A 26,830-nucleotide genomic window follows, 5' to 3' on the forward strand; every position below is an offset into this window, starting at 1 on the left:
ATGAAGTTGAGGGCAACACTTTTTAAAAAAGGTTGTTTAGTCTATCAAAGACAATTTTAGCTTTCACAAGAAGCCAATAATGAGTAGATTTCTTATCCTATTGAATTGAAACATGGTAATGTGATCCAGCAGGGACAGGCCTTGAGGATGAAAAGCATATTGAGATATGCAAGTGAAAATAATTTGATGTGGCCCATCAGCTAGTACTTGCACATGAATGATGCTTTGGCAGTTTTATATGTGTTCACCTATTTTTTTCTCCCTCATCTCCTCATTCCACAGCATGCAACACCCCTGTGTTTTGAGATTCCCATACAGTGCACAGGCATTAAATGAGCTATCTTCAAACATTCCGTGCAGTCCACAAAGTCATACTTATTTCACGCTAAGTTTTGTCTTTAATAGACAGAACTGAGCCCAAATTACTTATCAGAAAGAGGGAAAGAAGAGTAAGTGTACAGCACCCTGGCTGGTGCTCTCCCCACTGTGGTAAATGCACAGACTGAGCAGTAACCATAAGTCCCTGAAGCATTTCATCATTTTATTTCATTATATGACGTTGGTCAGTGATAAAACTAGTGATAAAACCAGTATAATCAGAAGGGAGAGAAAAACACTCCCAAGCCAAACAAAAGGGACAAGTTCTCTTATAAATTAGAGTAAAATTCTCAGCAGACCTCAATGCAGGTCTCCACCAGACTGCAAGGTTTGAGTCTTTTTTTTTTTTTTTTTTTTTCTGTTTTGCAGCATTTAAATGACTTCCAAAGGGTGCCAGTTGGATTACTAGTGAAGAGGACCACAGCACAGTCTGCATTATTTTATCTCTTATTAAAATATCCTCTGTGCTATGTTGTCTGAAATTCAATCCAAAATGTAACTGCCCTAGAAGAAGGATATTTTTGGGCTCAAAAGTTGATTTCCTTAGCATCTCATACAAAAATACCCTTAAGTACCACCACATACATGTCTAACAGTCTACGAAGTTAAAGCATAAGTAGCAGTGTACAATCAGTGCCATTTATGCACCAAAAGATCCATTGCTTTCAAAGGACAGTGAAGATTTACAGTGGTTTTTCCATGCAGTTTGAGCCTTTAAATGAATAATTAGAAACTTTTTAGAAGAGGAAGTTAAAACTAGTATGAATTCACTCAAATGTTAAAGATGGGAACTCTAGATAAGGTAGGTAAATCAGGAAAATAGTGGAAATGTACTGAAGATACATAAGGATAAAATCTTTAAAGTCAATAGGATTTCACCATTTACTTAATGGATTACTCCTGCTATACTTTATAATTATATACTTAGGAAGAGTATATTCAGTGTTAACAGTGTAGTGATACTTCAAGATGCTAATCTTCACATTTTCCTGTACATTCAGAATCTGGAAGAACAGGTTAAATAGTTAAGTAAGACACAAAGCATGTAAATGCTCAGCTCCTGTTGTGAAGGCAGATTCATTAAGGACAAATACAGGTTGCTTTGATGTTGTGCCAAACATCTGTAATTTTGTGAGTTACAGAATACAATAACATTTTGAGACAACTTGTCTTGGCAGCAACATTGACAGACGACAAACCATTGATTTTCTCTCAGCTGCTTCCTTCCTCCTTTTTCAGTTCTCCAATTCCAAACATCTCCAATCCACATCTTCACAGACCTTAACCAAGGCCATGGCCTTCCACTGTGTCTCCAGGCAATAGATGAACCTGGGTGATGGAAGCCATTACTCCCTACATTCCTCAGCCTATGTATCGCCTGGGAGATGCCTCCTCTGCACTGATGTGCTTTCTAGAGCTGCTTCATGTACAATTCAGTTTCTCCTGTGAGGACAGTGACTTCCAGGAGTAGCATCTCCTCTGGCACTCTTACTTTGCCTACTTCACCCATCAATATGTTGTGTTGGTTTAAAACTCAGGGTGTATAAGAACCTAGGTTAGTGAAAAATGTTTCGACCTAGGTTGCTTGTTTCAATGTGTCCTGTGAAGGCACAGATTATTTTACCTAAAAAGCTTAGATTTTAATTTTGTTTTATGCTATCCTATTTATACATATACTCCAGACTTGCAAACAAACTTAAATGATGTTTGAAAAGATGGCTCCTTTTCTATCAAATGCTATAAATCTTAGGATCCATCTTTTCCAATTTTCCAATTTTTTTAAGTCTAGAAATATTTTCAGTTGGTCATTCTTGTCATACTGGAAAAGTAATGTGCAGTGGCATTAAATGCAAGAAATTACAAATATATTTTTTTGAGGACTCATTATGCATTCAATAAAAATTTTTGAGGACAAAAATGTGCTCCCAGATGGGGAGAATAACAATCACAACAGTAACACACAGATCTGACAATATGAATATTAGTTTACTTGCATCAGAGGACTGTATTTACACAGCACTAATTACAAAGTTGTTCTGGCATTCAGCCACTTGACTATATTAAAGGTAGGACACAGCTACCAAGGTCCCCTAGATTTTGGAGTCCAGGCTTGTCCTTTAGAGAAATTTAACATTACTTTTTAATGTCATCAAAAAGGACTTCAATTAATGCTCCCTGTTACTGCATCTGACACAACCTCCTCCTGCAAACACACTTTTGTTTTACTACCACGACTCTTTCCCTGTAAGCTCTCTAGATTTAGCCTGTGAACCAGGCACTTGCTGTCCCTGCTTTGCACTCTTAAAATATGCAAACCCATTCCCAGATACTTGCAATGCCAAGGTACATAAAGTGTAGCTGTCTTTCATGGTCCTTCTGTCTGAATGTCACTTTCAGAGTCACAAGGTTTGCTAAACACATGGAAATATGTTTTTACAATTATTATCCACTAGTAACAATTAGGAATCAAAGTCAAGCCAAACTAGGACATTTAATCCATCTTGCAAAACTCAATAAATATTAAAATAATAACTGGGTAAAGACTACCAAAATTAATTTCTTTTCTATGCAGTTTTCAGGTATGGATACATATCACATGCATCTACAGTTTAGTTCATACCTGAAACTCCAGGTTATTGTATAGCAAAGAGATAACACAGAATCAAAATACCAGGAACTGTGTCTGTAATGCTCAAAGAAGCCCAGCCACTCACTCTGAAGTTCAATTGTTCTCTAAGATGTTTTACTGTGATAACTAAGCTAACTAAGTACCACAGGACAAACCAATCTCTAATAAGGGCAAACATGACAAATGGAAACTACTAAAGAGCAAAAATGAGCAGAAAAGAGAGAAAATATTATCAACAACAAGGCTTGTGAGAAGGCAAATGTATTTTTACCTGGTCCTAAATCTTTCCAATGTGCCTAGCTTTTAATCCTAAAGGCAAAGTGTCACACCCGTCACACCCATGAGATATGTAAACAGCCTAAACATGACCAGATTAAGGACAAAAGCAAACATGGGCCTGCACAGACACAGAAGAAGATGAGCTCAGTGATGTTCAGAGATTAACTCAGCTACACTTTGAGGATAGGAGAGGTTTGAGAGCCCTGTTAAAACAGCAGCACCCTGCAGACCACCCTCACAAACTGAGACACCAGTTGTCTGCTCAGGGCTGTGAAACACACTCTCTAATCAGCCTGCTTCATCTCCTTACATAAACAATGATTTTTATTTCTGAAATCCCAATTTAGACTTCCCTGTCTACACACACAAAATCCTCATTGGACTGCAGCTCTGTATTCTCACAGACACACAAACACATACAACCAAGTATTTCTCACTCTTCTACACAAAGTCATTATTTACCATTATAAAGCCCAAATTATCTGTATTGCATTCAGGTCAAAGGTCAATATTTTAAGTGTTGATGAAAATTTTTACTCCTTTTTACATTGGTTAGTCACTCTGTGGAAACATTGCTTTCTGAAAATCTCCTTTCTCAAGGAGATTTTTGTGAACTTTGTGACTTTCTTCCAGTCAGCTACACTATCCCATCCCTGGGATTTCAGGATCAGAGGACAGCAGGATAATTTCTTGCAAAGTTAGTAAAGGTTTAAAGAGAAGTTGTTAAAAATAAAACTTTCTTTAAAAACATTGGAAATTGAATGAAGAAACAATTCTTTGACACAAAATACTGTTATACTTGTATGAGAATATCTTTCTGTGAATCTTCTGTTTTCACTGCTGTCTAGCTTAGACACATTTGTAATTGCCATATAAAGATGGATAGAGGAAACAAGCAATTACAGTTATTACCTGAAGTAGTATTAAGGAATAGAAATGGTACTGGATGAAACAGTGACATTAGAGGAAACTTGTGAAGATTAGGTTGATGTTAAAAAAATGAGAATTTGGACTCAGGGACTTACATTTTACTCACAGCATGAAGCAAAACCGCACAGGTTTTGTTTATTATTTGTTGGGACTGTAAAGTTATGAGAAAGATTTTCCATTGTGACTGGGTGTGGAAGCACTAGAAATCTCCTGAGAAGGCATCTTCTGCCCAAACATGAGAAGCCCAAGAGACTTCCCTGGATGAACTTTGATACAGCACTATAAATAATGAGCATGTGTCTGGGAAACAACCTTGGATACTGAAGTTTTTTGCATGTCATTCATCTCTACCCCACTAAAGAGTTATAGGAGCAAAAGGGCTCATGCAAGGTTTGCTACCATCCCTGTATGAGAACTTGTGCTCACGTACTGTACTTGAACTTTTTAGTTCTACTGTGTACAATGAAACTCTTGTATAGTTACTGCTGCAGGAGGTTAAAAGTTTTTGTAGTAAATGCACAAAGGACATAAGAAACGAGAGCAAGCAGTAAAGCAGAGAAAGCAAAATCTGGCTTGGGTTAGGTTCTGTATAGAAGTTGAATTTGTTCATTACATGACTACAGGAAGATCCCATAAGTGGCTTTTCCCCTACTCCTGCTGGATATACCAAATCATAACATGGCTTAGTTCTCTCTTTGGATGCTGTGCCCACGCACTGTAGGACAAATGGGGAGACACCTCCCAAACCGTAGGACCCTGCTGATCACACTTGTCTGCACCACTTTGCATTTCTACCTTCAGATCCAGAGCTCCGTAGGAATGAGTTTGGGTAGAAAGGAATTATAAGAAAAAAAAGCAAATTATCATGAGAAAAATGTGGGCAGTCAGGTCTCTCTGGTCTCTGTACAGATCTGAAAGTAGAGAGATCCTCCCCTATCTGAAATACAACCAGTTTCTCAAGGGCTCTGAAGAACCAAAGGCAAGGCTTCCAAATCAGAAATTTGCCAAACATGATCTTTGCTGCCTCCCTCTCCAACAGAAACAATGTTTTCTGGTTCTCCCTGACTACAAATCTAGAGGAATTTGTAAGTTTCCAGACAAATTTGGAAAGGAAATGCTGTGGTCTGTGCTAGGCTATGTCAATCCACGGCAGATTCAGGCTGCCTGTTATGGCTTTGCCCATACTGTGTGCTGCTGCTGCATGAGCCAGCTTAGCCATGAGCATCACAGAAATGCATCCAGGCAGACAAGATCTGTATGAAACCCTTGAAGTGGGACTTTACACTTACTGTGGTAAGTCATAAAGCCACTTGGAGCAGCACCACATAGCTACCTATAGAGTCCCTGGCTGTTTTTTCTGAATGATGGCACAAGCTGCAGCTCATCAGGAGCCATTGTGTCCTCCCGAGGCAGAATCCAGCTGGGGAACTGGTGGCTCCTGGCAGTTCTTGCAGACAATGCATTCATATTGCTGTGAACCCACATTCACATTGCATTCCAGAAAGAACAGTTGCACTACAGTAACTACACTCAGTAGTACTAGTAACAGCAAATGCCTGTAATTGAGATAATTTTTTTTATTTATAGTGTGCTAAGATATTGAAAAATAGTTAAAAAATATGAAGTATATCACACTAGCACTACCAACAACATCATGAACTGTTTTCTGTCTCAAGAAAGTGGGTCACATATTTTGCTTGTGTTTGCTTAGAACCTATCACTGTAAAATCCTAGTCCATGACTCACAAAGCACCAGTAACAAGCAGAAATTTCTTCTTGCACTTCCCTGCTGCATTCTCTTACTGCAATGTGATCTGAGAGAACAGGGATTTCTTTGACTATTATTAGTTAGAAAGCATTTGAAAGTGTAATAGGCATCCACGTTCAACACTATTAATTTTTTTCTGTTGAATATTTCATTAACAATACCTATTAAATAAAGCAGAGGTACTCATGAAAGTGTGCAAGGCACAGAAAAATTCCTTGCACGTCAGTTCAATGGAAGCATGAACTACTTTGATGGCAAGACACTCATCTTTGGCTGATATCCTTAGTTCAGCTGAGACACTTCCCTAAGGCCAACTGTAAATTTATTCAGGACTGGAGAAAGCTACTATTTATTCCATGTGTACAAGCATTACTGGGAAAGGGACATAGTAGTAAGCTTTTGCTAATATAACATATGTTTTATAAATCTGAAACCCATTAAAGTGGGTATTGCTGTGGAAAAATAGAACAGGATGACGATAATTACTAAAAACACTCATTATAGTAATCAAGAGTAATAAAGGTCATGCAAATGAACAACATTCAGAGAACAGGATATGAGACACTGACTTCTCTGGACGGAGGGCAGGGAGAGATGGGAGAAAATGTTAAAGGGGAGTGCAAAGGAAGGAAATGTGAGACAGAGTGAAAAGACAGCAAGTCTGTGTCATTTACGTCACAACTGCCTTAAACAAGAGCAGCCAGGAAGATGCTTCAGAATTTTTCCATTTCAGTAGCACTGAAATTATTTATGTATGAAAATTGTAGAGAACCATAGTAATTTCATTTTGGAGTAAAGCACAGATGTTTGAATTCAAACACATAGAACTTGATCATGAGCAAGATGGCAAAAAGGGAAACTGATGGGAACGAAATAAATTGAAGAGATCTGATTTTGTTACTACAAATTCCTCTGAATAGATATGAACATTATAACTCTCAGTCCTTCAAGGGACTTTGCATCAGTCTGGCCATAAATGAAGGTGCTGAGCAGTTAGAGGGATCTTTCTTTACATGCTCCAACAAAACATTACTTGATCTTTCGCCTAGGCTCAAAAAAATTATTTTCCACTTCTTCCAATCAAGCCTGAAGGTCCCCCTCCTCCTGCAGCTCCTCAATAGTTTCTGATCACAGAGCACAACAGAAACTCAGTGCAGTGCTGAACCCAGTGTACTGAGATTCTCCTCATCCCATGCACTACTGCATCCAACTGGAAATTTCCAGAGAGGTCAGGGGAAGCATCTGCCTAGAAACCTCCAACAGGAGTAGATACATGTTTTGATGAATCCTGAAAACAGTATTCACTACATTCATATGTAGAAATTATTTGCTGCTGGCATATGTCTTAAAGAAATTCCTTGAAGCTTTCTTCATGGAATTCTTTCTCCTTCACTGAACTGCAAGAGCGAAATCAGAGGTGTGTGGGCAATGTCATGACTTAATAGGCAATTTCTCAAGCAAGAATTCCCAAACATAATTTTTATTTCACTTACTCAACTCAGCCTCAAGAAAATAAAAAGCATTAATTTTTCTAGTTAAATTTTTTTCAGCAAATATTTCTTCAGGCTGACTTCTATACTGTAAGTAAGGCTTAAATAACAATTGTTTTCTTTAATATTACACTGCAAAATTTGATTGATCGATCCAGCCTTTCTCTTAGTTAAGTGAAAAGTGAAGGAAATCAGTGTCATCCTTTACAAAGAGCAAAGGCTGTCACACCAACTACTTTTGTTCGAAGTAAAGCTACAGGCATTGAAATTACATGCTGAAGTTAGGCTAAGACTGTGTGTAGGAGTTATCATGATGTTCTAATAATCCCTCAGTGTAAAAACACATCTTGGGGAACTGCTGACTGAAAAATAGAGGGAATATGCACAAAGCCAGCTGTATCGTTACTGCCTTCGATGTGAGAACTAAAAATCTCAGATAGAGGTAAGGTAAATTCCTGTTGTTTTTCCTGTGGTAATGCAAATTCCTTTAATCTCTGTGCACCCTGAAAATTATTTGTAGATTATTCGGTGTAGTAATGCTTTCCTCACTGCTTATCATATCCTTTATTCTTCTAACTCAACAGAAGATTTGTGGGGAAAAGCTTATGAAAAAACCAAACAGTAAAAATTTGGTTGTGAATACAATTCAGCTCTGAATCAGTTGAAAAAAGCTATTACTGTGCAGTTAATCAGTCACATATATTTTAAAGATATAATATTTCTCCTGAATTCTGGTTTACCTAACCATAAATACACATTAAAATAAACTGATAAAACACCTACAGAATTTCATGTCCCAATGCTCTGCGTCAATTGAGTCTTGAGATATACTATTCCCTTCACAACACACGGAGTTTGTAATTTGTTAGTATTGTTTTCCACCACAGGAAACATCTGATTTGCTGTAATTAGGCAAGGCAGCAATACATGCCATCACTCAGCAAACTGAACAGCAATCGACTTTTGTGATTGTTTGCCAATCTTCAAGCATTAATAGGAAGCCAACATCATTTCTTTTGACGTAATCTCTGTACAGTAAATAGGGCACTTGTGCAAATTTGATGGGATTCATTAAAGCTTGTGGAGCAAGAAAAAAAAAAGAAAAGATGGTGCAGTGTAATGGAGTGTAGCCTTGGGACATTCTATTCTGTGATAGTAGAGAGTTGCCAGGGGAAACTGCAAGATGCAGATGCCAAACATGTTTTGTAAGGGAAGAAACACTGATAGTGGAATGGTGTCCTTTCTTGCTCCCTTTTCTGTGTGTGACTGCAGAGCTCATATCAAATGCTCACATTACACCTTCTGTACTGTTATGTGTTGAAAGACTTTCCAGTTTCAAATTGTCCTAAATGAATGCTTAGCAGAAGTTTCTTAGTACCAAGCAAGTACTTGGCTTGCCCAACAGCACCTTAATTTTGAACTGCAATGCACTCAAATTCATGGGTACCATGATTCACACTTGGCAGACCATAACCAAGGAAGAAGAGGTGTACAGACAACCAACCTTCCTACCTGCTGATTTTTTTGTTTGGTTTTGTTTTTCTTTTTTTCTCACACTATCTAAATAGATCAGCTGTTTTTGTCTAAGAAATGCAATCAAATTTCTGAGATGGACTTTCAAATCAATATATATCCTAAACGGCATTTTTTTCCCTATATACTACACTAAAGGTAAGATTTTCAATCTAACTGGAAACAGATTTTTTTTCACTGTGATTTGTAGCTGAGCTAGGTACCTTTATTAACAAAGTATATACCGTGCATCAGGAGTACAGCTTCAAGTAGATCAATTAACAAAGCAGATAACAACAAATTTTCTTTCTGTTGCTGACTTTTGATGTATCTGATTTTATTTAATAACTGCACCTGTGCAAAACCAATTCTTCCTTTGGACAGGTGAGCAAAGCAGAGAGCCCAGGCTGGTCTTCTCATAATCCTTATACAGCCATCATGGCAGTTGTTGATCTATCAGAGACAGAAACCTGCCTTCTGTGAACATCCCAACTAGTCATTTGCAGTGAAGTAGGAAGGCCACAGCTGAGAATTTAAATTTTTTTTCCTAATGTTGCAGCAGAAAGTTTGCTGCCTTTGCTATAACACTCTCTCTGAACACAACACCATACACATCACTCACCCGGCAGGGCAGACGGACATTGTTCAAGTTCTGGCCAATACTTAAAATGCATAACTAAGCCAAACTCTCAGTAAACTTTAAAAAATCTCTGGAGTGCAAAAATGCCAGCTACCTCTAGGCAAAGTGAATAAATCCTTCCACTTATATCTAATGCACCAGCTGCCTGCCCCAACATACAGCGATCACCGCTAGAGTTTTTATACAAGTGTTTTTAATTTAAAGTTGCAGTTGTGAATATCCCCACAGCACCAGAAGAATCATGCCTTGTAATTAGCAACTCTGAACATAGCTTGTAGAATACAGCTGCAAACCTTGTGATTTTATCCTGTCTCTAAGGAAAATAATGAGGAAAAATTTCCTTTCTTTATCTCACAGCCTAAGCCTCCTAGTAAGCCTGCAATTCATCAGGTTATGGCTCACAATGATGAGATGCTCTTATGTAGAAATTAGATTTATCAGATGCTGAACCAAGCTGATCTTTACAATGAGAACTACTTAATCCATTTTGATTAAATCAGCAAAGCTTCTAGTGAAAAACAACTAGAATATTTGAGAGAGAGCTACACAAGGATGGATTCCTAAGTCAAAAGCACCAGTTGCAACTTTGTTATAGAAATAAAGTCATTTCAACTAGGAACTCCACTGATAGTTTATAGATAATACCAAAATTTAAGATGCTCTGCAGTGTTTTGACTGCCATAGCCCTGTTTCAGATCCCTGTTTTTATATGTGTCTATGCTCTTTTCCCTGACATACATTTTATCTAGCTTTTATATGCTGCTTTTATTCAGAGACATTCAGAGGTGCTTGTATATGACCCCTATCTCTCTTACTGCCCTTGTGATTTACAGAGTAAGAAAGAGGCACAGCACTCCAGTGGTTACTCTGAGACAGTGGCCAAGGTGAGACATACAGACGTGTGATCTGTTCAGGAAATCATGTTGATAGCCACACACAGGCACAAAGTGAGACATTCCACAAACAATTACTGAAGTCAGAAATCCATCAGTCTATGAAATACTGCAACAAAACCAAAACAAGTGAAAATTAAAACTACCGCCCCCACAAAATATCTGAGCACAAGGCTTATTCCAAAATACAGTATAAATACTGTGTAAGTTGGAATCTGTGGAGAGACTGGGGAAAAACTACTTCAAGTGAAATAAAAGAAAATTTATCAATAATTTCATCAATAGCACCAGTAGATGAATAGGAATTCAAATTCCTTTTAGTGATTGAAGTATCATATATTGTTCAAAGCACTCTCATTCACTCAAATATTCTGAGATCACGTTTCATCTCTTGAACTGGAGTTAAGAGCCCATTCCAGACCACCTAATGAAACTGAGTAAGCACAAATCTTTGAGGGGCTTTCAGCAAACTGGGACTTGAAATAGATGGTCTTTAAGGTCCCTTCTAACCCAAACCACTCTATGATTGTTCTTTTTATGTTGCATTACCCACAAGTTTCAGCCTTTAACTGAAATGAAAGTTAATTCTACTCTCATAAGTAGAAAATAATTCAGACTAAATCTAAAACAATTATTACAGGTCTCAAAGTTATGGCTCAAAATCCCTGTATTATCTATATAAACTACACGGATTACTATTCAGTTTTGACAGAAAATTAAATTTAGTGGTTATCTGTAATAATTTTCCACTTTAGATATGGAATAGATAGTTATACATATAAGATTGTCTATCATCTGGACTCTTCAAATAGGTATTAGATGAGTTTTCTCAATGAAATACCATAGGCCAGAGGGAAGTGATGGACAAGTGCTACTTAAAGTTATGATGTCCTGATGTGCAGCTGCTCTTAGTAAGTGATGAGCACAGTGCTAAAATATAAGTCTGTGATTGACAAACCACCTTGACACTCTACATGCAAAGGTTTGAGACTGAGGCCACAGGCTAGCAGTATGCTTGCACTTGGAGCAAGGCCAACACAGTCAACTCTGCTGAGGGCAGCCATCACAGCATCTGCTGATAGCAGTGCTCTTCCTCCTGCCTTGCTCTGTTAAATACCCAGAATATAATTTCAGGAAGAAAAGATTTATTTCCTTCTTTGCAGTTAGAAATTAAACATCTCTAGTGAGGTGCTGTTCTGAAAAAAAGAGGAGGCTCTCTATCTATGGAGAAGACCAAAACATAAGAAACTGCATTTAAGTTTTATGCCTCTTTTGAAGTGACATAGCATTGGTCTTCACTATTGCAAGGTTAATATTTCCTTCCCCTGCATTATTTAAAAAGTCTTTATGTGGGACTTTAAATTGGGAGAACATTAGTGATGCTCCTTTTCCCAAACTTCAAATGCCCCAAAGACCTACAGATATGCTGGCTCATTATCTGGATAGACACATACTCTCTGTGGCACAGATTACAATTGTGCACAGAGAAAAATTGGTGGTTTTTCTCATACACAAGAATGATTAAAGTACAACTTATTTGGTAATGCTGATGACCTCAAACATGGATGGTCCATCCTTATTCTTGGGGAAGGTATCAATGGAAACATTCTAGGGAAGAGGCACTAGCTCAGCTTTGTCCTTAAAAACCAAAAACCAAAACAAAGGAACAACCAAGAAGAGGAAGAAGTCCTTCTGACAGGTTTTTGATAATGAGAGTTGTTAGTGGCCTCGTACTTGTATCCAGCTATGCTGTGACACAAGGTCAGACATGATGCATCCTGCCTGGCCACTGGTTGGGAGAGTATTTCTGAGTAATATTCTGCCTGCACAGAATAAGTAACCTCAGGCAGCCAAAAATTCGATTGAAACTCAAGTGCTCCACCTTTTAAATTAAGGGGTTTTTTCCACCAGACATTATTTTCTGAAGAGACTGAAATATCAAGAGTTATATAATTACTTTTTGTACGATCACAATTAATTTCTAAAATTTTTCCAATGTTTTATAATGGCCACATGACCTGGAAAAATTTTGTCTTGTTCATAATGCAAGAAAATGTTAGGAGGTATAAAAGTGATGTTTAAATTCTGTATGTTAATAAATTTCTAAGCAGCTTTAGAAGCATATTATTTGTTGAAGAGACCACCTACCTGTATAATTTTGGGAGCAACTATATCATAGTCAGCTGAGAGATAATCAAGTCAAAAATCAGTTTGAAAACCAGCCTGTGAAAGACATGTACTAAAAAAAACCCCTTTTTATAAAGCTTCCTAAAGTGCTCAAAGAAAATAAAGGCATTGAAACAAAACAACTTCAATAAATGTTTGCTTTTTCCATTATAGAGAAACTTGAGTGACCTCTCATGCTGCACAGCTTTTATACAGCAAACACACCAGATTATCTGATGCAAACTGAAAACTCATTAAAGGAGATTTCAGGAAAAAACTTAATGTTTATTTTGTCAAATCACAAGATCCAGGTGGTAAGTGTAACCTCCTGCTTAGAGCTGCTTGGTGACTGAAGAGTGGAAGGTAACCAGCAAGGCAACTTCATTTATTTAATGAATTGATTTCAGGGTTGGTTTGGGGTGAAGGGTTTACAAGCTTGTAAATTTGAGGTTTGGGCACATTAGTAGATATCAGTTTAAAGTTATGAGCAACTTGATACTAGAAGGAATGTGATACATGTGCTACTAGGTATTGGGGTTTGGTTTTTTAACAAAATGGTTTTAACTGGGCAAAATGTATACTATTGCTCAAGTGACGGAGAATTTTGTGTGTCCTAATTTCAAAATGCTGTTTTAGATGGATGGCCCTTTGGCCTAATCTAGAACAGCTGCTTCTGATCAAAAAAGTTTTCCATATACTTGCTATTTATCTTTTAAATGAGACAAAATATATAATCAATTAAACCTGATTTTCTTGCTCATGAATTTTAGTATTTTGTCACATATCTGGGAAATCACAGTGTAAGTGGGGGCAGTACTCTTAATTCTGACTTTAATCTAAGTGATTTGTGTGTTAATTAACTAAATTGAACATATATATATTACTTAGGACAGAGACTGAGAAACCTGGGGTCTAGTCAAAATACTCTATATGGAAATGTAAATACAAGAAATTGTTGGACTGCTTTATTTGGCTTAATGCATGTTTAAATTATATTAATCTACAAATCTGCCACAAAAAATTTAAAACAAAATTTCCATAGGCTGATTTTTATATTGTGCTTTTGTGTAGCATAATTTGCGACTTGTGTATCATGAAGTCATTACTTATCTTACTTAATTCCTTGGTTTGAATCTTTCTATTCAGACATCAACACTCCAGACATGTGATCTCATAGGAGAAATAATAAGGCTACGTTCTGACTGCATAATACTGTTTCTCCCCTTAAACATTTTCCCTGTACTGCCATTATATTATAATGTTAGACACAGTTATTTCTCTGAGGAAAACCAGATTCTACCATTATTTCTTCTTTTAATGACTGGATAAGTTCCAGAAATTTCTGGTCATCAAGTACTTGATAACCCCTTATCAATCAAAAAAGCCTGCCTTATTCTTCTTATACCCTTGTTCAGTCAAAATACTATTCCCCCATTATTTAGTACTGTAAACAAATTGCTAATGAAAAAGGGTATAATATTGTGGCAATACATATTTTGTTAATTGTTGTTTTGAAAGATATTCTGGTAGATCTAATATGATGTTCCACGCCATGTACACCACTTCAGACACAGATTCGGATTTAAATAAAATTTAGTTGCTCTACCTTTATTTTTAAAAAAAATATTTTCACTGAAGAATTAGTTATTTATTGCAAACTGATGGCCTAATCATGCATACTTTAGACAATAAACTGTCAGTAAAAGTACAGTGCTACTCTATTTTTTAAGCATTTTTCATCTGCTTTGAATTAGTTTCAAATGTATTCTCACAAATATTTCAGAATAACTCTAGTTACTTTAGAACCTCACATCTTCAACAGGAAGTTTTTTACCTTTTTATGGTTCAGTCTCACCAGGTTTTCCAATATAAACAGCAAGTGTATCCCAGTAGCTGTTTTGCATTTCTGTTCAGCCAGGCAAGTACATTATAAATGTTGTCAGTAGTGTTAAGTCTTTCTGATGGAGAAACAAACCAATTTCTGAATTTCTGAAAATTACCCTTGCTTATTTAAGAGCAGAACAAGCAACACTAATGTAAGCTTATAACTTTAGTAAATGTGTGTGATTACATCTGAGCATTCCTCCATTGCCAGATGGAGTCTCAGTATAAGAAACTAGACTGGCCATCAGAGCCCTGTGTTGGCTCTGCTTTGCTTCCTGGAGGAAAGGTAAGGGTCTGGTTTGTACCTCTTGGGCTTTCAAATTAAATACTTCCAGTGTGATCCAAGTGTATGCAGCATAACTAGGTTTTGAATTCACAGAGAGATTAAAAAGAAACCATAGTTTGAGGCATGAACAGCCCCATTCATTGCAAGGCTTACCTCATGTAAATAGTATTTTAAAATATCAGCACCCTTAACTATTTTGTTACAGAAAGCATGCAAAAACAGATGGGAAGTACAATAGGAAGATTCATGCAATTTGCTCTGAGAACTGCTCAGTAAAATAATTTTTTTTTTTTTTACTCCTTTTTTTAAAGTTCCTCTAAAGAAGACAGAGTCAACTCTTTCAAAATGTGCTCTTGTCAAAAATTTTGTTAAATCGAGAGTCTGGTTTAGCTAAATGGTAAGGGAGACAGACCACTGGAATCAGCTGCACATATAGGAAAAAGGAAATGCATAATGTGATACATAAAGTTACTGCAACTGCCAAGCATTAATACCAGAACAATCTCATTGCTTTTCAAACACAGACTTACTGCAAAGCCAGGCACCATGCAAAGCCTTGTTTAGAGCTGATATGATTTGCCTCTGGCTTCATCACCATCACTGGCTAAATAACTGCATTTGCTGCACTGTGTGCTGTGTGTAATGCATGAATCTTTTTGGATATTATGCTATGTAAATCAATCTCATGGTGGAACACTGAACCAGCTGCACTGTTGCCATTGCACACAGATATGTTAATACTCATGTTACTTTTATATTTCTTACTATCTATTGGGATTTCTGTTACTTCTAAAAGGCAGTCGCAGAATTTTCCTTCTACTGAAAAAGGATGATGTGCAAATATTTCAAGACCACATTTTGTTCTTATCTAACTTGTACTTCTTAGAAATGACTTCTGGAGTATCTTCTGTTTAGGCTGTGGTTTGGGAAAAATGTGTCATTTCAGCAGATTGAACTCACTGACAGTAAAGGACCATTATGAGGAAATTTTTTGCTTCAGTCCCCTTTCCTTAATTAATCATATCTCCTTAAAAACATACAATATATCCACTGGCCTGTAATACTATTGCAGTGAAGTTCAAGAGGTCTAACAGACAAAGCCATTTTCATATATTGTCATTGGATGTACTTAGCTGCCATCTTAAGCAGTAACTGTAGTGTGTCCTTTCTCTGAAATAGAAAAGCCCAGGGATGAGCAACATTAGGACTGTAGCAAACAATTTTGCAGCATGTGTTATGTACGTTGACTAAAATATTACTTTTTCCCCCACTATGAAGAGCTGCATAGTTTTAGACTTATGTTTTGGATATATCTGACAATACCTCTGACTGGAAGAGTGCCTGTTGTACTGTTATAGACAAAAAATCAGAAGCAGAATATCCAGGCCACATATCTCTGGTGATTTTGACATGAGGTCCTTTTGCTCTTCAGATTCATGTGTGGTCTTTGAATCAGATTTTTTTACTTGGTGTATTAAGAACATGGGTTTTCTGACTCCACTTTAACACACACCTATTAGTCAGCTTTAATACCTTTAATATGTAAAACATTCATTTTGTATCATTCTAAATTGTTAGCAGAAAGTTCTATTCAAGTCTTAATGTTCCACAAAAAGCTATGGGTACTGTGTTAACGGCCTTAACATTATGAGCAAAACTTAAAAGCTAATTAAAAGACGTAATTTGACATGTCCTGTTGTCCAGATTCTGTTTTTATAAATGTTATACAATTTTCTATAAATTAGTATCATTTATGTAAGACTCTTTAAATTGATTTTTTTATCAGCATTTTCACTTTTCTCCAGGATTGATGTTAATCTGCAAGACCTATTATTGCAGAATTAGTTTTTTCACTCTGTTAGATGCTGGCTTCATTTTTCTTCCCACCAAACCAAAGAGGTTCTAGAGCCTCTTTGCTGGTGTCTGCAAGAGCCTCTTGCAGCCTGTGTGACCAGCCTTTTCAATTATTCTCTTCTCTGCTGTGACACCAACAGAGACAGCTGAAAATTGCCCTCAACAGCAGTAATGAAAAAGTTGAACATTTCCATTCCATCAGCAATGAGCTGTGATGCAAAAGGTTAAGACTCCCTCCCTCACTGGTGAAAATAATGCCATCTTCCTTAAAAACCTCTTGTCTTTTTACTCTTCGGCCATCAATAGCAGCTCCTATAGCACAGGAATGAGTCACTGCTCCTGTCCCTACCTCTTCATTCTAAAACTGAAAACATAAGATGCCCTGGCTATTCTAGGAAGTGGGAATTGGTCCACACATTCTGAACACTTAGTAAACACTTCAGAGAAGAAAAGACAGAAGCTGCTTTTCTTGGAAGTCAGAAAGAACTATGAAAGTGGTATTTTGTCAGTGTAACATTGAAACATTTATCTCTGATGTAAAACTGGACAAAAAATGCATGTACCAGATCACTTTGTTATTTATTATCTGTCTTCAGACCTCTCTCACAGCGTCATTAATGATAACGGTACTTCAAAGACAAAGAAGAGATTAATCTAATGATCCACTCCTATGAACTGCTCATCTTAGACAGACCCTTGAGCAACATCTACCAAACTGTCCCTTTTTGAATGGGCTCAGATCCTGGAACATCCTATTAGCTCTGAGAACTGACTGCCAGAATATGTGTGAATCATGTAAAAACAAATAATAAAAATAAATTACTTCAAATATTGGAAGAAGAGTCTACAGTTCATTTTCATAAAGCTGTTGTTTATTGTGAGTCAGGAAGTACAAATTCTCCTACAGAAATTTCTGCAATATTTGAATTCAGGCTACTCCCCTCTGTCTATGACTTGTTTTTCTTTTTGTTGAATTTATCTTCTTTGACGTTAACACTCTACCTTGAATAGAATTAGTTATTAAATTAATGCAATTCTACCTTCATAACAGTGGCCAAAGAGCATGGAGCAAAGATTTCATTACACTAGAAAATAATAAGGATACATTTCCAAGCCTATTAAAAAAGCAGTATGGCAAAAATCTTCAAGTGTCGGTTTGCAGTGAAAATGAAAAAGTGAGGGGCTACACAATTACCAAGGGCTTGATGCACTACTATGTTTAAAAAATGCACCGAACAAAGTGCAACAGTAATGATTAGGAGCGCATGTGAAATTACAGAATGCCTGTAAAACTGGTTTATGAAGTTTAAATGCTGGGCTTTGCAAATAAAGTGACATTGATGAAGTATCAAGAGAGGACATTGTATTGCCATGAAATTCTGATTAGTTTTGACACAATACGAGATCAAATGAGCACATAATGGCAAGATCTGTGCTGGGAGGACTGCAGAAGTGAAGCTGAATGTCGGAAGCGTACACAATGGTTTTTCCTGTTCCTGATCTGTGCACTGTGAAATTTAGATTCCCTTTGCTATTTGAATCCTTTACATGAATTTAAAGGCTGGATCATTTTTAGGGGAGAAGGAATAAACATATGCCACTTATTTTAAAAAATGACTGGTTAAAGGTCTAGTAAGATTGAGGGCTTCACACTGGAGCAGGTCTTGAAACAAAGCAAAATAATTATTAATAATAATGTATTTTGGCTAGTGATGCTGGCATTATTTAGAATCTCATGCTCACATAATTATTCTTCAGACTCACTATTTTTCTGCTTTTGTGAAATCAAAAAATTTTGATATCATCGCTCATTTCAGTTGTCAGGTTAATTTTTATGTATAAGGACTAAATATTACTTGTCCCTCTTTGAGATCTTGCTTAAAGAGGAATAAGGACTTTAATCAAATCAGCAAGATTGAGACCAACAGTAAATCAAAGATGTATTCTGCTTTCTGCTTTTCTTACAAGATCAAGTAGTAAATAAGGTTTATTACAAGAGGCCACATAATCGGGCTGCAGAGGCTTTCAGCAGATAAAAGAAAGAATTAGACAATTTCATGGAAAACAAGTCTATAAACAGTATCAGGAAGAGGCAAAGTTCTGATGTCTCTAATACACCAACTGGAGTAATGGTGAAGTAGAAGGCAAGTGTGTGACTGAAAGCCCCCAGGTTGGGTGTTCTCCCTGACAACTGCATCTCCAGCTGCCATTAGAGCATCAGGATAGAGGGATCACCAATCTGACTCAGTAGGACAAGTTTTATGTTCAAATAAGGATGATTGAAATGGATAAGAGTCATTAAAATAAGATTAGGACAAAAATAAGACAAAAGTAAGTTTGGTAACAAAGAAGATAAACAATTCTTACAGTGGACACTCAACCACAGTGAATATTACCAGGTCAGATAAATAATACATAGGGAAAGAACAATTAGAAATACACAGATGCAAAGAAGAAAATACAATAACATTTAGAGAAGGAAAAGCAAACTGCCACAAATAGGAGAGAAATGTGAAATACAACTGTTAAAAATCATACCAAACAACTAACAATCATAACCAGAAATTAATGTAGAAATGAATAAGAGCAATATGACTTCAGATTTATGTGCCACTATTAATCATAGGTGAACAAATTATCTGGAATCATGAACAGATGAAGTGAAACTGATCTTAATCAAAAATCTCCAGTAAGACTTCATGTGCTAGGTACTGGGGTCAGAGATACAATGAAGTCTCGGAATCCAGTGCTCCAACAGATAGAAGTGTTGAGGATCTTATTTTGCAATACGTTTATCAGTATTAATACTCAAAATTCCTTTAAAATAAACACACATGCAAAGTCAAGAGATCTAATATGTCTGGGCTACTTAAACAGTGCTTCATTTTAAGTGTCTGTATAACTCCACACAGTTTAATTAATTAAGCTGTATTTAAAGTTAGTAATACTCTATTAATTTTTCCTTAAGTATTGTTCTGAATACTTTAGTAAGCAGAGTGGTGAGGATTTGCAGAAGAGTGATTATTTATGAACTTAGAAGCTTGTTACAATGAAAGTCCTAATGAGCTAGACACAGATCCAAGTTCTGTTCTCAGTTATACTGCTGTAAATCCAGAACAATTCTACTGATGTCATGGGGCTCTGGGGTGAGACAGAAAGAAAAGCATGTGTTTCAATACAAAAAGCTAAAAGAAGACTTAGGCTAACACAGGATATAACTGGACAAAGTCAGTGAATGGTTTTGCTCTAAAAACAAGCAAATACTTTTCTCTTCTTCCAAGTTTGCTGTAATACAAAAACACCAGTCAAATTACATATCCAGCCAGCAAATTGCCAAACAAGAAAACATGTGTAGTTGTGTCTACAGCCCATTTTCACCGTTTGGAAAGAAATCATATAGTTTTTACATGCAAAGGATGAATGCTGATGCAGATCCCCTGCAAAATTTCACAGCACATGTAACAGGATGAGAGAGGAAGCTGTAAGTAGCTGGTGCATCTCTTCACCCACATCAGTCTTCCAGACTGTTGTGTGCATCAGGCTAGCCTGTTCATGGGTGAGAATTTACACTACTCATACTGTTAGTGAAGTTATCCTGGATTTGTATTGCGGAAGTCCAAAGCTTTCTAGATGTTGAGAACACTGTGAAGTCTGCTACGACAAAAAATTAGAAGCTATAGACAAAGACAGTAAAGATACAGGATTTAGGGCAGAAAATAAGGCTGACTGCAAACTCTTTGGAAACATTATTTGATAAAGGCAATAGAAGGACATAAAGCCCACCAACAAGAGGACTTGTTCAGAGATAAAAGAAGAAAATGAAGTTTACATTTAAAGAAAGGAGGTGTCTGTTGAGCATCATGATAAACCTAATTTGTTTTACACTGGAGCACTCTCCATATCCAGTTCACAGTATATCATTGTACAGTAAAGGAAAGTGAACTGGACAAAGCACTAAAAGATATAAGTATTAAGGAATTTTGCAGTGCAAATGGGAATAAACTAGGCTAACTCATAAAACACCATATGTTTAAATTACATGGGTTCACAATTTAGAGCAAGAAGCATTTATCATATTTAATCAATCACAACCCTTCTACTTCATTTGTCCTCTCCTTAGTCTATTAGCAGCCTAGTAAGAGGATTAGATCACATCCCCCAAAAGCAGTAATACTCTTTCCAAGCTCCCTCTTTAAAATGACCTCTTGCTAGATATTTTCCCCAACGAAAAGTATTTATTCCATCACGATTGCTAACAGTTTGGCACTTGCAGTCCTCAAGCTGCAAGTGCCATTTCTGTACCACAGACCTGGCAGGAGCCAGACTCACTTCAGTGATGTCTACAGAGCTGGAGAGGAGAGGACTTGCTTTGGTCTAGACTGAGCTGATAGATCTGCCTCAAACTGACTTAAGATGATTTTACTTTCATGTACTTGTCAGTCTATTTCTCTCAAACTGCATTTTAGACAGTGAGTAAGCCTTGCTTCAGTATTTTTCAACCATTGGGGGAGCTTTGCAAATGGAATATTGTCTGTAGTTTCTCTTTTTGTTCCTAATGTGATTTAAAATAATTATTTTAACACTTAATTTTGATTAATTAATTACATTAATAAGCAATGACTAATTAATTTGTAACACCAGAGTCTTTCCAGTTTCCAAACACTCTTCATTTAAGAATATTTCTTGCCCTTTGTAACTTCCTTGCTTATTTGTTACCATATTACACTAATAATGACTCAACTTCTTGCTTATTTGACTATAATCAAAAAGTCATGCTGAAACCAAATTGCCTACAGACTTTTTCAGTTACCTTCTCTTTTCTCTAGCTTCTTACAGATGTTGTGTCTTCCTAACCTGTTGTCAAGCCAGCCTGTTAAGCATATTGAATCTTAGGTTGAGAACCTGTGGCTGTGCAATAAATGAGACATTAGGGGCAGATCTGACAGTGAGCTGAGGAGCTAAATTGGCAGTTTAGGCATCTGAAGTCATAGAATATATCTTGAGTTGGAAGGAACCCCTAAGGATCATTGAGTACAAGTCCCTGTTTCATGCAGGACAACGTAAAACTAAACCACATGACATCATCTCAAAGAAATTGGGAAAAACAGCTTTTATGTTGAGGAGACAGGTTTTCATCCTTGACCTTTCAATGACAATAGGAATGCCCTAGGATTTTGATTTAGCCTAAATTCTCGTTAAGGCCTAGTGCTTTAGTTATTTCTCTTCCATTGCTAAAAAAAAGAGTTCTCACTTTGGCCTATGATTTTACAACGCAAATGGGATACAAATAGAAGAGAGTTTTTTCTAGCTCTGATATTTAATGTTGAGCTGTGTTAATCCCATGTTTGCAATAATGTGTAAGGAAGCAGCTGAGTATTCCTCACAGGACTCTGCTGGGGTTTTGAAACAGTCTCAGGTCAGATCTTTCTTTACATTGAGATTTTGTCACTGTAGTAAATAAAAGACAATTAAGCAAGCAAACAAACCCCCAAAGCTAGAACTCCAGATTGCTTTTTAGAGGATCCAGTCCTATTTACTGTTAACAACTGTAATTTTTAGAAAAATAAGGACTCTTAGCATATTCTTAATTTTCATTTCAAGTTAAAATATTACAGCTGAAGTGATTGTGCTTGTCCCGGTTTAGGATTGTATTCTCCAATTTAGTGCTTCCTTGCTGCTTGCTGCTTGCTCTCCCTTCCCTCCTGAGGGTGGCTGGAGAGGAGAAAATACAAAGATCACAGGCTGAGATAAGAACAATTTACTGGAAGCAGCAGTGAGATAAGAACAGTAGCAGCAACAATACTAATGGAGAGGGTAGAAGAGAAGAAAGGATCCATACAGAAAAAAGCCAGCCTGATAATAGAAAATATTAGATGGCTACGGCTCCCTCTGCCATGATTCCTCAACAAGCAGGAATCTCTTCTTGCTGGAAAAGTCTCCCTTTTCCCTGCCCCCAGCAATGAAGTAGGTGTTATAGAATAACCACTGTGTCCTGGCCTGGCCCCCTCCTGGTTGCTGCAAAAAATTTCTCCTGTCCTGGCTGGAACCACGATAGTGTTGTAGAGTCAAATGTTAAAAATCCAGCGAATCGTGATGTCAATAAATTGGCAGAACAGTACAAAAAGCCCTAGGGAATACATAATGAATAACATTAAAAGCCTGAATGCAGTGAAATCAGTGGGAATTTTACCATTCAACATGACAAGGTTCCAATGAACAGAATATTTTCTTGCTTTTCAGTATTTATCTTTTATTTATACCGTGCTACTATTCAGAGGCTCAATATTTTATTCATAGAAGAGTTGTAAGCCCCAAAACTAATTCAAAAGTTTACACAAATGAGCATTGTTAGCATTTTGTCTTATTATTCTTTTTCTTTTCTTTTTTTTTGTAGCAATGTCATGCATCGACTCAGAGGACAAAGACAATAATGTGACTCAGTGAGTGACACCATATTTCATGTCAGTGAGCACAGAAAAAGCTATCTAAAACTGAAATTAATTAAAACTTTGTAAATTAAAATTAAATTAAATTAAATTTTAAATTAAAAAATTAAAAATTTCATAAATTGCATAAATTATTTGCTGAATAATTATGACTAACAAGAACATTAAAACAAAATCTGGACCTTTGCAGAAGACGGCAATGAGAAAAACAGCCAAGAACAAGACAAAGTGTCCCGTGCAGAGTTCTGTAGTGCCACAGCTGAGCTGCTACTGGTCTTCAAGCTGCATCACATCAAGATGGCTTGAGTACTTCAAGTTGCTACAAGTTGCTGGTGTCTTGTCTAAATAAACCACTTACAATAAATTATTCAAACAATTCAAAATCTCAGAACACATCAGTTTAATAATACACACTAACTCCACCAGTTTCCAACTGTCTGTCACTCCTTACTATGCACTTTAGAAATATTTTTAATTCACATGTTTAATTGTAGTAACAACATAGAGGCAAACAAATGTTTTACAAATGTTTGAAATCATAGAACAATAACAACTAAATTGACACGTGTGATTTACTTTTTTTCTGTGGCACTCTTGTTTGAAACACGCAAAGTAAGACAAGGAATTAATTTGCTGCTAGCAATTTCTCCAGTTTTCTCATTCTGCCTAGGTTTCCCTATGGCTGGATGGCAGTAGAATAAACTAGATTTAGGAGGAACTACCACAGTTTTGTGCTATGTGGTTTCGTGCTGGGTTTCCTATGTGAAGTTGCCATTTAACCAAATAAATCAAATACAGTGCTATAAATCCAAATGCATTTTAAATACTCAGCCTGATTTGCACATTATTGGAGAAAAACATTGTCTTTTTTTTCTTCTGACTGAAATTAATTTAAAAGAGGAAGAAAAATCTGCAGAAAATGAGAGATCTAGCTGGGTTCTATATAGAGTACCTCCTCCCACACCCCATACCCCAATTTCTGCCACAGGTTATCACCAGACATTTAAAGAAAGCAAATGCAGAAAATAGAAATATTTGTATTAACATCTAGAGCATAATGAAGTAGAGATAGAAATGAAATTCTGTGGATGGTGGTTCCTTAAATGGAACACAAAGCTCATCTTACATTACTTAACTTTTTGCTTTATGGCTCATAAGCTTGACACAGCCTTAGGTCAGGATAAAAATATGAAAGACTACATCTTCTGTTGGGTGTCTGCTTCCACTTGAGAAGGCCTCCTTGCCAGGAACAAATGCTGATAATCTGATCCACTTTGAGATCCACTCAAGACTCTGCTTGCCAGATTTACTCTGAATTTTAACATTATGGCTGACCAGTTTATACTACTAAAATGGTGATTTAGTTTTGAGTTATAGTTTCAGATTGTGTTTTTCTCTCTCTTTTTAAAAAAAATTTGGTTTTTTTTTCTGCTACAAAATCGTTGTACTTTCTACCAAACAAGGTTTTGAATTAAAATAATTTCTACATTCCTGAAAAAAACAAGGCTTTTTCATTAAATTACTCTCAGTGATGCAATGTTTGACTTACTCCATTTGGGATTTGGTTGATACTGAGTGAAACTTGCTGATCTACTACAAAACTTTTTGTGAAAACCCAACAAGTACTCTGGATCTACAATGTTTCTGTTCTCTTATAATGAGATTATAAAAGTATTTATCTCACAGGAGCTTCATCAAACTCAGCGCTCCAAAGAATGGGGTTAATGTAAATTACAGTAGAGAGAAGATAGACAACTACTTGCACAAAAAATAGAGGAGAAAAAAGCTGTTTCTGGGGTAGTGCCAAAGGGCCTCAGTAAATTTATTCAGAAGTAGGCTGAACCTAATTTCCTTGTTTGTTTTTAAAATCTCACTAAGGATTTATGTAGCTTGCAGTGCTTGTTGTCAGTAGTTTCAAGTGGCCATGTCCACCCAAATTACAAGAAGATTTCAGTCATGGACATATATTTTTTTTAAATTCTTATTTTCACAGTCTAAAACATAGTCTGTACCTCCATACATATATTATTGTAAAGGGACAGAAAAGTTCATATGTACTTCAGGATTTTGTAAAAGCAAACTTTTGAAAAACTTGAAATAATTATAAAATCTTTCCCAGACTTGTGTTTGCTTTTCAAATGCCAGTGAGGGTCTGTATACATTATAGAAATATATTTATATAAAGCAAAACAGGGACAAAAACCCCTTAATCCAAATGTGTTGAAAATGACACATTTTTCTATGGCAAGTTTGTTCAGCTGCTGTCAATAAGGTCATTATTTAACTGTTTTCTAGATGGAGACAGTTTATCTATAAAAATGTTTTATTTTGTTTTTTAAAGGATATAGTTCAGCTTTGGCTTGGCTTTTTCAGTGGAGTACAGCAAATCCTTTTTTTTACAAACAAAATGTTCTAATTTACTGCCCTCGATAAGATCCCCAGGCTTGCTTAAATTGTTCAAAGTGTTAGAGGTGCAACCTATGCCAAAAACTATACTAGAATAAATATTGCATATATTTTCAATTTGTGGGTGAATGTAATGCAAAACAATTCTGGTTGTTAGGCACATTGCAGGCAGACTCTGCAGGCTTCCCACACACATTGCCACCAGAGCACTTCAGTCCTGACAGTTAACACCATATGATGTTCCACTCTTGAATTACCTTACGAGCAGCGACTGCCAACTCTGCCTGCGAATTTTGGAATATTCAAACCCTGTAGGCCTGATGACTGGTTGGATTCTTTGGTTTGTTTTCCTTAGCACCCTGCTCTTTACACACTATGAATGTCTGCTTGCTGTGAAGGATTTCTTTTGCATACTTTGCCTCCTGGAAAGTCAATTTTGCTCAACTTACTGTCATTTAAAATCATTAAAATCCTCCTTTCTATGTGAAGGTACTGGATTTTTTTCTCCACCTTCTATTAATATAATAAACTTGTGTTTACTGAGACTATGAATATATAATTTGGTCTTCAGTCTCTTCCTAAAATTTCTTAGCGCTTAAAAAACTCATTAACCCTCTGTATAAGTTGACTCAATTAACTATATTAAAAGATACACTCAGTACATTGAAATGAGAATGGCCAAAAAAGTGTCCCCCCCCCAAAAAAAAAATAGTATTCTTCCTCCAGCAGTACTGGAAAGAAAAAGCAGCAGGTTGTGAGGAAGGAAAGAATAGTATGCCTGGTTTTATGCATTAACTTAAATTTATATTGGCTCATTCATTACACACCAGAAATTTTCCAGTTTTGTTCCACGGATGCCAGATGAAGAAACCTTAGAGAATGGAGAAAACAGGCAAAGTAAGGATAGGCTGCTTTGAAAAGACACTGAAGACCAATGAACGTTTTATTTTATTCAATGTTGCCCTGTATCATTTGTCCTATGAGAGCTCAGCATCACCTGTGGCTTTGGAGCATTTGTCATAGCAATCAAACAAACTGGTGCATGCCTAACAAGGCAAAGTGTTGTCCAGTCATAATTCCTTCAGACTCTTGCTGTCAAAAAAAGATTTGTAATAAAGACTATAAATAATAAAGCTATAGCTGTAGTTTATGCACAGAGAAAGGAAATTTTAAAAATCACTCAGTGCATACATGTAGAAATAATTTGGGAAATACTGTTGGAAATGTAATCTGTATGCCTATAAGATTGGAGAAAATCATTAAATTAAT

The 26,830-nt window shown here is 36.5% G+C and overlaps 1 long non-coding RNA gene across 1 annotated transcript; it reads left to right on the forward strand.

Moving 5' to 3' along the window:
* Positions 1-7,722: 7,722 nt before the first annotated feature.
* Positions 7,723-26,342, forward strand: LOC135296798 (uncharacterized). The gene is made up of 3 exons (XR_010358789.1): positions 7,723-7,916; positions 23,104-23,149; positions 23,346-26,342. It is a non-coding gene; the product is annotated as an uncharacterized LOC135296798 (long non-coding RNA).
* Positions 26,343-26,830: the final 488 nt, after the last annotated feature.

Source organism: Passer domesticus, chromosome 3, assembly GCF_036417665.1.
Source record: "Passer domesticus isolate bPasDom1 chromosome 3, bPasDom1.hap1, whole genome shotgun sequence".
Lineage (NCBI taxonomy): Eukaryota > Metazoa > Chordata > Aves > Passeriformes > Passeridae > Passer > Passer domesticus.